Source organism: Hyperolius riggenbachi, chromosome 4 (assembly GCF_040937935.1).
Source record: "Hyperolius riggenbachi isolate aHypRig1 chromosome 4, aHypRig1.pri, whole genome shotgun sequence".
NCBI classification, from domain to species: Eukaryota; Metazoa; Chordata; class Amphibia; order Anura; family Hyperoliidae; genus Hyperolius; species Hyperolius riggenbachi.
The window spans coordinates 380,331,280-380,343,060 of NC_090649.1; positions in this window are offsets into that span (position 1 = coordinate 380,331,280).

An 11,781-nucleotide genomic window follows, 5' to 3' on the forward strand; every position below is an offset into this window, starting at 1 on the left:
GATTTCTTGTCTTGCGATAGCTTGTCTTGCGGTGTCTTGTTTTGTGATATCTTGCGATGTCTTGTCTCTTGATGTCTTTTCTTGCAATGTCTTGTCTCTCGATGTCTTGTCTCTCGGTGTCTTGTCTTTTCGTGTCTTGTCTCTCGATGTCTTGTCTCTCGATGTCTTGTCTCTCGATGTCTTGACTCTTGATGTCTTGTCTCTCGATGTCTTGTCTTTTGATGTCCTGTCTTGCGATAGCTTGTCTTGCGATATCTTGCAATGTCTTGTCTCTCGATGTCTTGTCTTGTGATGTCTTCTCATGTCTTGCGATGTCTTGTCTCTCGATGTCTTGACTCTCGATGTCTTGTCTCTTGATGTCTTGTCTTGTGATGGCTTTCCTTGCGGTGTCTTGTCTTGCGATATCTTGCAATGTCTTGTCTCTCGATGTCTTGTCTTGTGATGTCTTCTCATGTCTTGCGATGTCTTTTCTTGCGATTTCTTGTCTCTCGATGGCTTGTCTCTCGATGTCTTGTCTTGCGATATCTTGTGGTGTCTTGTCTTGCGATGTCTTTTCTTGCAATGTCTTGTCTCTGGATGTCTTGTCTTGCGATTTTCTTGTCTCTCGGTGTCTTTTCTTGCGATATCTTGCGATGTCTTTTCTTGTGATGTCTTTTCTTGTGATGTCTTCTTTTACGATGTCTTCTCAAGTCTTGCGATGTCTTTGCTTGTGATGTCTTGTCTCTTGATGTCTTGTCTTTGCGTTGGCTTGTGTTGTCGATGTGTTGTTTTGCAATATCTTGTGATGTCTTGTCTCTCGATGTCTTATATTGCGATATATATTGTGATGTCTTTTCTTGTGATGTCTTGTCTTGCGATGTCTTGTCTCTCTATGTCTTGTCTCTCGATGTCTTGACTCTCGATGTCTTGACTCCCGATGGCTTGTCTTGCGATGGCTTGTCTTGCGATGGCTTGTCTTGCGATGGCTTGTCTTGCGGTGTCTTGTCTTCCGATATCTTGCAATGTCTTGTCTCTCGATGTCTTGATTTGTTATATCTTCTCATGTCTTGCGATGTCTTGTCTCTCGATGTCTTGTCTCTTGATGGCTTGTCTCGCGATGTTTTGTCTTGCAATGTCTTGTCTGTCGATGTCTTGCCTTGCGATATCTTGTCTTGCGATGTTTTGTCTTGTGATGTCTTGTCTTTCGATGTCTTCTAATGTCTTGCGATGTGTTTTCTTGCAATGTCTTGTCTCTCGATGTCTTGACACTTGATGTCTTGTCTCTTGATGTCTTGTCTTTTGATGGCTTGTCTTGCGATATCTTGCAATATCTTGTCTCTCGATGTCTTGTCTTGTGATGTCTTCTCATGTCTTGCGATGTCTTGTCTCTCAATGTCTTGTCTCTCAATGTCTTGTCTCTCGATGTCTTGTCTCTCGATGTCTTGTCTCTCGATGACTTGTCTCTCGATGACTTGTTTTTATGTCTTCTCTTGTAATGGCTTACCTTGCGGTGTCTTGTCTTGCAATATCTTGCAATGTCTTGTCTCTCGATGTCTTGTCTTGTGATGTCTTCTCATGTCTTGCGATGTCTTGTCTCTCGATGTCTTTTCTTGCAATGTCTTGTCTCTCGATGTCTTCTCTCTCGATGTCTTGTCTCTCGGTGTCTTGTCTTTTTGTGTCTTGTCTCTCGATGTCTTGTCTCTCGATGTCTTGTCTCTCGATGTCTTGACTCTCAATGTCTTGACTCTCGATGTCTTGACTCTCGATGTCTTGACTCTCGATGTCTTGACTCCTGATAGCTTGTCTCTTGATGTCTTGTCTTGCGATGGCTTGTCTTGCGATGGCTTGTCTTGCAATGTCTTGTCTCTCGATGTCTTGTCTTGTTATATCTTCTCATGTCTTGCGATGTCTTGTCTCTCGATGTCTTGTCTCTTGATGGCTTGTCTCGCGATGTCTTTTCTTGCAATGTCTTGTCTCCTGATGTCTTGTCTCTCGATGTCTTGTCTCTCGATGTCTTGTCTCTCGGTGTCTTTTCTTTTGGTGTCTTGTCTCTCGATGTCTTGCCTCGCGATGTCTTGTCTTGTGATGTGTTCTCATGTCTTGCGATGTCTTTTACTGCGATGTCTTGTCTCTCGATGTCTTGTCTCTCGATGTCTTGTCTCTCGATGTCTTGTCTCTCGATGGCTTGTCTCTCGATGTCTTGTCACGCAATGGCTTGTCTCTCGATGTCTTGTCTCTTGATGGCTTGTCTCGCGATGTCTTTTCTTGCAATGTCTTGTCTCCTGATGTCTTGTCTCTCGATGTCTTGTCTCTCTGTGTCTTTTCTTTTGGTGTCTTGTCTCTCGATGTCTTGCCTCGCGATGTCTTGTCTTGTGATGTGTTCTCATGTCTTGCAATGTCTTTTACTGCGATGTCTTGTCTCTCGATGTCTTGTCTCTCGATGTCTTGTCTCTCGATGTCTTGTCTCGCGATGTCTTGTCTCGCGATGGCTTGTCTCTCGATGTCTTGTCTCTCGATGTCTTGTCTTGCGATGTCTTGTCTTGCAATATCTTGTGATGTCTTGTCGTGTGATGTCTTTTCCTACAATGTCTTGCCTCTCGATGTCTTGTCTTGCGATATCTTGCAATGTCTTGTCTCTTGATTTCTTGTGATGTCTTCTCATGTCTTGCGATGTCTTTTCTTGCGATGTCTTGTCTCTCGATGTCTTCTCTCGTGATGGCTTGTCTTGCGATGTCTTGTCTCTCGATTTCTTCTCTTGCGATATCTTGCAATGGCTGTTCTTGTGATGTCTTGTCTTGCTATGTCTTGTCTTGCGATGTCTTCTCATGTCTTGCGATGTCTTCTCTTGCGATGACTTGTCTCTCGATGTCTTGACTCTCGATGTCTTGTCTCTTGATGTTTTGTCTTGCGATAGCCTGTCTTGCGGTGTCTTGTCTTGCGATATCTTGTGATGTCTTGTCTTGCGATGTCTTTTCTTGCAATGTCTTGTCGCTTGATGTCTTGTCTCGCGATTTCTTGCGATGTCTTGTCTCTCGATGTCTTATCTTGCGATATATTGCAATGTCTTGTGATGTCTTGTCTTGCGATGTCTTGACTCTCGATGTCTTGACTCTCGATGGCTTGTCTCTTGATGTCTTGTCTTGCGATGGCTTGTCTTCCGATATCTTGCAATGTCTTGTGTCTCGATGTCTTGTCTCTCAATGTCTTGTGATATCTTGTGATGTCTGCTCTTGTGATGTCTTTTCTTGTGATGTCTTGTCTTTCGATGTCTTCTCAAGTCTTGCGAGGTCTTGTCTCTCGATGTCTTTTCTTGCAATGTCTTGTCTCTCAATGTCTTGTCTCTCGATGTCTTGTCTCTCGATGTCTTGTCTTGCGATGGCTTGTCTTGCGATGGCTTGTCTTGCGATATTTTGTGATGTCTTCTATTGCGATGTCTTTCCTTGCAATGTCTTTTTTTGATGTTTTGTCTTGCAATTTCTTGCGATGTCTTGTCTCTCGATGTCTTTTCTTGCAATATCTTGCAATGTATTTTCTTGAGATGTCTTGTCTTGTGATGTCTTGTTTTGTGATGTCTTCTCATGTCTTGAGATGTCTTTTCTTGCGATGTCTTGACTCTCGATGTCTTGTCTCTTGATGTCTTCTCATGCGGAGTCTTGTCTTGCAATATCTTGCAATGTCTTGTCTCTCGATGTCTTATCTTGTGATGCCTTCTCATGTCTTGCGATGTCTTTTCTTGCGATGTCTTGTCTTGTGATGTCTTCTCATGTCTTGCGATGTCTTGTCTCTCAATGTCTTTTCTTGCAATGTCTTCTCTCTCGATGTCTTGTCTCTCGATGTCTTGTCTCTTGGTGTCTTGTCTCGCTGTGTCTTGTCTTGTGATGTGTTCTTATGTCTTGCGATGTCTTTTACTGCGATGTCTTGTCTCTCGATGTCTTATCTCTCGATGTCTTGTCTCTCGATGTCTTGTCTCGCGATTGCTTGTCTTGCGATGGCTTGTCTCTCGATGTCTTGTCTCTCGATGTCTTGTCTCTCGATGTCTTGTCTTGCGATGTCTTGTCTTGCAATATCTTCTGATGTCTTGTCTCTTGATTTCTTGTGATGTCTTCTCATGTCTTGCGATGTCTTTTCTTGCGATGTCTTGTCTCTCGATGTCTTCTCTCGTGATGGCTTGTCTTGCGATGTCTTGTCTCTCGATTTCTTGTCTTGCGATGTCTTGTCTTGCGATGTCTTCTCATGTCTTGTGATGTCTCTCGATGTCTTGACTCTCAATGTCTTGACTCTCAATGTCTTGACTCTCGATGTCTTGACTCTCGATGTCTTGACTCTCGATGTCTTGACTCTCGATGTCTTGACTCTCGATGTCTTGACTCTCGATGTCTTGTCTCTTGATGTCTTGTCTTGCGATAGCCTGTCTTGCTGTGTCTTGTTTTGCGATATCTTGTGATGTATTGTCTTGCGATGTCTTTTCTTGCAATGTCTTGTCGCTCGATGTCTTATCTTGCGATATATTGCAATGTATTTTCTTGTCATGTCTTGTCTTGCGATGTCTTGTCTGTCGATGTCTTTTCTTGCAATGTCTTGTCTCTCGATGTCTTGTCTCTCGATGTCTTGTCTCTCGGTGTCTTGTCTCTCGGTGTCTTGTCTCTCGGTGTCTTGTCTCTCAGTGTCTTGTCTTTTGGTGTCTTGTCTCTTGATGTCTTGTCTCGCGATGTCTTGTCTTGTGATATTTTGTCTTGTGATGTGTTCTCATGTCTTGCGATGTCTTTTACTGTGATGTCTTGTCTCTCGATGTCTTGTCTCGCGATGTCTTGTCTCGCGATGTCTTGTCTTGCGATATCTTGTGATGTCTTGTCGTGTGATGTCTTTTTCTGCAATGTCTTGTTTCTCAATGTCTTGTCTTGCGATATCTTGCAATGTCTTGTCTCTTGATTTCTTGTGATGTCTTCTCATGTCTTGCGATGTCTTTTCTTGCGATGCTTGTCTCTCGATGTTTTCTCTCGTGATGGCTTGTCTTGCGATGTCTTGTCTCTCAATTTCTTGTCTTGCGATGTCTTGTCTCTCGATGTCTTCTCTTGCGATATCTTGCAATGTCTGTTCTTGTGATGTCTTGTCTTGCTACGTCTTGTCTTGCAATGTCTTCTCATGTCTTGCGATGTCTTCTCTTGTGATGTCTTCTCTCTCGATGTCTTGTCTTTTGATCTCTTGTCTTGCGATAGCCTGTCTTGCGGTGTCTTGTCTTGCGATATCTTGTGATGTCTTGTCTTGCGATGTCTTTTCTTGTGATGTCTTGTCTTGCGATGTCTTTTCTTGCAATGTCTTGTCGCTCAATGTCTTGTCTCGCGATTTCTTGCGATGTCTTGTCTCTCGATGTCTTATCTTGCAATATATTGCAATGTCTTTTCTTGTGATATCTTGTTTTGCGATGTCGTGTCTCTCGATGTCTTGACTCTCGATGGCTTGTCTCTTGATGTCTTGTCTTGCGATGGCTTGTCTTCCGATATCTTGCAATGTCTTGTCTCTCGATGTCCTGTCTCGTGATATCTTCTCATGTCTTGCGATGTCTTGTTTCTCGATGTCTTGTCTCTCGATGTCTTGTCTCTTGATATCTTGTCTTGCGATGGCTTGTCTTGCAGTGTCTTGTCTTGCGATATCTTGCAATGTCTTGTCTCTCGATGTCATGTCTTGCGATGACTTGTCTTGCGGTGTCTTGTCTTGCGATATTTTGAGATGCTTGTCTTGCGATGTCTTGTCTTGCGATGTCCTTTCCTACAATGTCTTGTCTTGCGGTGTCTTCTCATGTCTTGTGATGTCTTTTCTTGCGATGTCTTGTCTCTGGATGTCTTGTTTCTCGATGTTTTGTCTTGCGATGTCTTATGTTGTGATGTCTTGTCATGTCTTGCGATGTCTTGTCTTTTGGTGTCTTGTCTTGCGATATCTTGCGATGTCTTTTCTTGTGATGTCCTGTCTTGCGATATCTTGCGATGTCATGTCTTTTCTTGCAGTTTCTTGTCTTGTGATGTCTTTTCATGTCTTGCAATGTTTTTTCTTGCTATGTCTTGTCTCTTGATGTCTTGTGTTGCGATGGCTTGTCTTGCGATGTCTTGTGTTGCGATATCTTGCGATGTCTTGTCTTGCGATGTCACACAGCACCAGTACCAAAACATTAAAAGTATCGCGGACTAGGTCAGGGGTACTTTAAAGAGGACCTCAATGCAGAAAATAAAAATCAGTCAGCGCTGCTGTAATGAATTTACCTCCGGAATCTCGTCCCACGAAGCCGCCCTGAAGTCCCTGCATCACTCCACTTCTGCCGCTTGGCCTCTCTCTCTCCTCTGAGAAAAAACGCTAAGCTATTTTAGCTTGGCGGTTTTTCTCAGAGGAGAGAGGTAGGCGGGCCCAAGAGGCGGAAGCATAGTGATGTGGGGACTTTGAGGCGGCTTTGTGGGACGAGACTCCGGTGGTAAATATACACTGTTCATTACAGCATCGCTGACTGATTTTTATTTTCTGCATGGAGGTCCTTTTTAAGGTTACCCTTAATGTTGCATTTGACTTCTATAATAAGTAAAAATTTACTTTAACATGACAACATTTCCTATTGCTAGATCTACCTTGCCAAATATTCAAACATTTTTTTATTAATATGAAATGTTAAAGGACAAGGCTGCTATATTTATTTATTTTTAAAGTATACCAATTGCATCCTGCTGATCTTTCATTGCATCAGTAGTGTCTGAATCTCACACCTGAAACAAACGTAGTCACACTTAAAGGGAACCCAAACTGAGAGGGATATGGACGTTTCCTTTTAAACAATACCAGTTACCTGGCAGTCCTGCTGATCTCTTTGGATGCAGTAGTGGCCAAACCACAGACCTGAAACAAGCATGCAGCGAATCCAGTCTGACTTCAGTCAGAGCACCTGATCTGCATGCTTGATCAGGGGCTGTGGTTGAAAGTATTAGAAACACAGGATCAGCAGGAGAGTCAGGCAACTGGCATTATTTTAAAAGGAAAATCCATATCCTTCTCAGTTTGTGTACCTTTTAAAGGACTTCCGAGGTGACTGTTAAAACCTATGGTTAATCACCTTTGGCTTCTTCCAGCCCCTAGGAGCCGTTTCAGTCCCTCGCCACAGCCCCGACCTCTTCGATGTCCCGCTTGGCGCCCGTAATGATCGAGACCCGCCAGTGGGGTCGGCTATTCATCCACATTATCTAGCGCATACTATGCATGCGCACAACTACTGCACAGTACGTGCCAGATGACGTGGGCACAAATGCATGTGCAGAAGAGCTGACCCCACCGGGTGGGTCGCGATCATTATGGGCGGCCAGCAGGACACCGAGGAGGACTGGGGCAGCGGCGAGGGACTGAGACAGCTGCTAGGGGCTGGAAGAAGCCCCAGTTGAGTAACCATAGATTTTCACTGTCATCTCGGCAGTCTTTTAAAGTTATCCTAAAGCTTATTTAAAATAATAATAATAAAAAAAATCAGATACTTTACTAAGGAGAGGGAAGGCTCTGGGCTCTATAGGGTCTTCCTGTACGTCTGTACCTCCCATGGTCCCCTTGTTTCTGTGCTGTCTCCCCTGTTAGCTGTCTCCAGCCAATGGGATGGAGACTGATCTCCTCCACCATGGGAGGCTTTGGAAGTCTTCAGGAGCCCAAGTGCCCCCTTTATCTAGGTATAGTTGCCCCCCAGTATAGGTAGCCAGTTTAGTTTCTCCAGTTTAGCTAGTATAGTTGCCCCAGTATAGGGGCCCTTAGTGACTGCTCCCCCCACGGCCACCTCTTGTGTTACCTTATGAGCTGGCGGTCGCTTCCTCTTTTATATTCCCAGGTCGGCCCCTCTTCACTATGCTCCATCTTCTTTTACAGCAGCATGTCCTGCGGCTGCTGTGAAGAGGAAGACAGCAGGACAGTGGTTCCCATGGTAACGGTGATTTACATTGCTGTTACAGGAAGCCCCTGTCCTGCTTCCTTCCTCTTTACAGCAGCCGCGGGACACGCTGCTGTGAAAGATGATGGAGGAGAGGGACTTACCGGGAATATAAAAGAGGAAAGGGCCGCCAGCTCATAAGGCCAACACAAATGGTGGGGGGAGGGGGGCGAGAGGCCAGACCCACGAACCAGTCGCTTCACTTCCGTAGCGGTAGAAGGAAGTGACTGGAGGAGACGGCGGGAGGATGCATGCGGGCATGGGAGAATCAGCAGCATGTTGCAGATTCTCAGATCGCTCCGCATAACAGGCATGCAATGAAAACTGTTCCATTGCCGTGCAATAGTTACAGTTTGGCCATGGTGCGATGCGGCTATGTAGGGCCCTTAGCAGATGCAGCACACTGTTGGCAAAGGGAGTGTGATTGAGGTTAAATGCGTCCGGGGACAAGCATGTGCAGTAGTCATATTTTTTTTTTTTGGGAGGGGGGAGGGGCAGGGGGCTCCAACAAAAACTTCGCTATGGGGCCCCATGATTTCTAGCTACACCCCTGGTCCTAGCCTGTCCCCACCAGCAGCCTCTCTGCACTGCCAGTATTATTGCTGCACCCAGCTGTGGAGGATGAGGGTGCCGTACATACCACCAGGGGCGTCGCTAGCCCTATTTTGGGGGGGCACGTGCCCCCAATCTGTCCTGGGGTGCCACGGATCCCAGCCGCCGCCGCGTCACTCAGACCTCAGGATCAGGTGGCGAGCCGGCGACCAATCGTGCGGGCGCTAGGACCCAGCGCCCACACTGATATGTGGAAGTGACATCACTTCCGCATATCGAACAGGTGCGTCCGGCGCCCGCTGGTACTGGTCGGGTCGCCGCTGATCCTGAGGTCTGCCAGGTGAGGGGGGAGCGGCGGCGGCTAGAGGGGGGGCCTCCCTGTCACTCACTCACTACCTAAAGGGGCCTCCCTGGCACTCACTCACTCCCTAAAGGGGCTCCCTGGCACTCACTCACTCCCTAAAGGGGCTCCCTGTCACTCACTCACTTCCTAAAGGGGCTCCCTGTCACTCACTCACTCCCTAAAGGGCCTCCCTGTCACTCACTCACTCCCTAAAGGGGCTCCCTGTCACTCACTCACTACCTAAAGGGGCTCCCTGGCACTCACTCACTCCCTAAAGGGGCTCCCTGGCACTCACTCACTCCCTAAAGGGGCTCCCTGTCACTCACTCACTTCCTAAAGGGGCTCCCTGTCACTCACTCACTCCCTAAAGGGCCTCCCTGTCACTCACTCACTCCCTAAAGGGGCTCCCTGTCACTCACTCACTACCTAAAGGGGCTCCCTGGCACTCACTCACTGCCTAATGTGGGGCTCCCTGTCTGTCACTCACTCACTGCCTATTGGGGCTCCCTGTCACTCACTCACTCACTGCCTAATGGGGCTCCCTGTCACTCACTCACTCCCTAAAGGGGCTCCCTGTCACTCACTCCCTAAAGGGGCTCCCTGTCACTCACTCACTCCCCAAAGGGGCTCCCTGGCACTCACTCACTCCCTAAAGGGGCTCCCTGTCACTCACTCCTTAAAGGGGCTCCCTGGCACTCACTCACTCCCTAAAGGGGCTCCCTGTCACTCACTCACTCCCTAAAGGGGCTCCCTGGCACTCACTCACTGCCTAAAGGGGCTCCCTGTCACTCACTCACTCCCTAAAGGGGCTCCCTGTCACTCACTCACTCCCTTAAGGGGCTCCCTGTCACTCACTCACTGCCTAAAGGGGCTCCCTGGCACTCACTCACTGCCTAAAGGGGCTCCCTGGCACTCACTCACTGCCTGAAGGGGCTCCCTGGCACTCACTCACTGCCTGAAGGGGCTCCCTGGCACTCACTCACTGCCTGAAGGGGCTCCCTGGCACTCACTCACTGCCTGAAGGGGCTCCCTGGCACTCAATCACTGCCTGAAGGGGCTCCCTGGCACTCACTACCTAAAGGGGCTCCCTGTCACTCACTATCGGGGTCCCTGTCACTCACTACCTAACTGGAGGCGCCTGTCACTCACTACCTAACCTGGGGGTCCCTGTCACTCACTACCTAACTTGGGGGGCTACCATATTAAGGGGGCATTCTGCCTATTTATGTGAAATGCTGTCTATTTATGTGCCTCATGACTGCTGAATTTGTCTTGTTGGGAGCCTTTCGATTTGTTGGGGGCCTCAAGACTGCTGAATTTGTCTTGTTGGGGGCCTCATGATTTGTTGGGGGCCTCATGATTGCTGAATTTGTCTTGTTGGGGGCCTCATGATTGCTGAATTTGTCTTGTTGGGGGCCTCATGATTTGTTAGGGGCCTCATGATTGCTGAATTTGTCTTGTTGGGGGTCACATGATTGCTAACTGCGAGACTATGGGAAAAGCTGAATCCTTATCATATGAGACAATAACATTAAACCTACTTTTTTAGCTTTTTAAAACAGAAAATAAAACTGGGAGGTTCTAAAAAATTGAATACATTTTTCAGGAGTAGGATGGATGAAATTGTTTATCTTCACAGTTTATTTTCAACTTGGATTTTCCATAATGTTCATGTATGAGTTAAAATGTTTGTACAGTATTTAGTTTAAATTGCTGTTGCCACTTTGCGATAGATAAGTGACTTTTGGGTTGCAGTTTGGGCACTCGGCCTCCAAAAGGTTCGCCACCACTGTCATAATCTAATGTCCCACCATTGCTAGGTTCATGTAAATTTGTCTCCACCCGTTACCACACCTATATTCTGGTCCATGGCCCACCCATTTTTCAGTGCGGCGCGATAAGCACGCCGCACAACGTGATCCTCATATTTTTGGCACGCTAGCTGCAGTGTGCTGAATTCTGCTGCCTACAGTATGTACAGTATACGCTGTTCTCTAGTGCCTGCACTGTGTGCTGATTTACCTCCAGTGTGTACAATGTAAGGTGTTACTCTGTGCCTTTACTGATTGTAAACCAGCTATATTGTATGCTGATCCCTGCTACTTTCAGTATGTACAGTATTAGCTGTAAAGCCTGGTACACACATACAATTTTGATTAGCCAATTTTAGCTCTGTTCATAAAATTCATTGTCTGTTGGCCCACTTACTGCACGGGGGTGGTAAAATTGGGGGTCAGTGATTGACCAATCAAAATTGTATGTGCGTATACATCTTTGATCTATGCCTATACTGATTGTAAATTATCTAAATAAAGGACAGGGGGCTCCATCCAATATTTAGATGGGCAGGCCCGTTATCTGTAGCTTACACCACTGCTAAGTTCATGTAAATGTGGCCCCACCCATGGCCACGCCCACTCACCTCATGACCACGCCCATTTTTTGCCTCCCCGCCTGGTGCCCACAGGTGCCCCCGATCTCCAAGGACCCTAGAAACGCCCCTGCATACCACTGAGAAAGATGACAAACCCTGTCCATGAATATATAATTGCACATTATGGCATTCACAACAGCAGTTTTTGCATCATTTACCAGCCCATAATATACTCCCAGAAATCTATTTACATAACATCCATTCTAACGCGTGTCATTTCTCCTATCAGCCGCTAGGGGGAGCTCCGGACTGTAGTTGGCATTACTGACTGGACAGCCGCTCTTGTTCCTGTATGTTTGCCGGTGAGTGTGGCAGCTGAGATGGCTCCTGGGTAATTAGTGATGGGAATTCCGGCTCTTTTAAGAGAATCGGCTCTTTTGGCTCGGCTCCCATTAAAGAGCCGGCTTGTAAGGCTCTCAAACGGCTCTTAATTTAATATCATTAGAAGCCACTCAGATATGGAAGAAAAGCCCCGCCCTGTCTCCATGACAACTCCAGGCTGCTTCTCTGAGTGGGACAATCCCTCCTGCT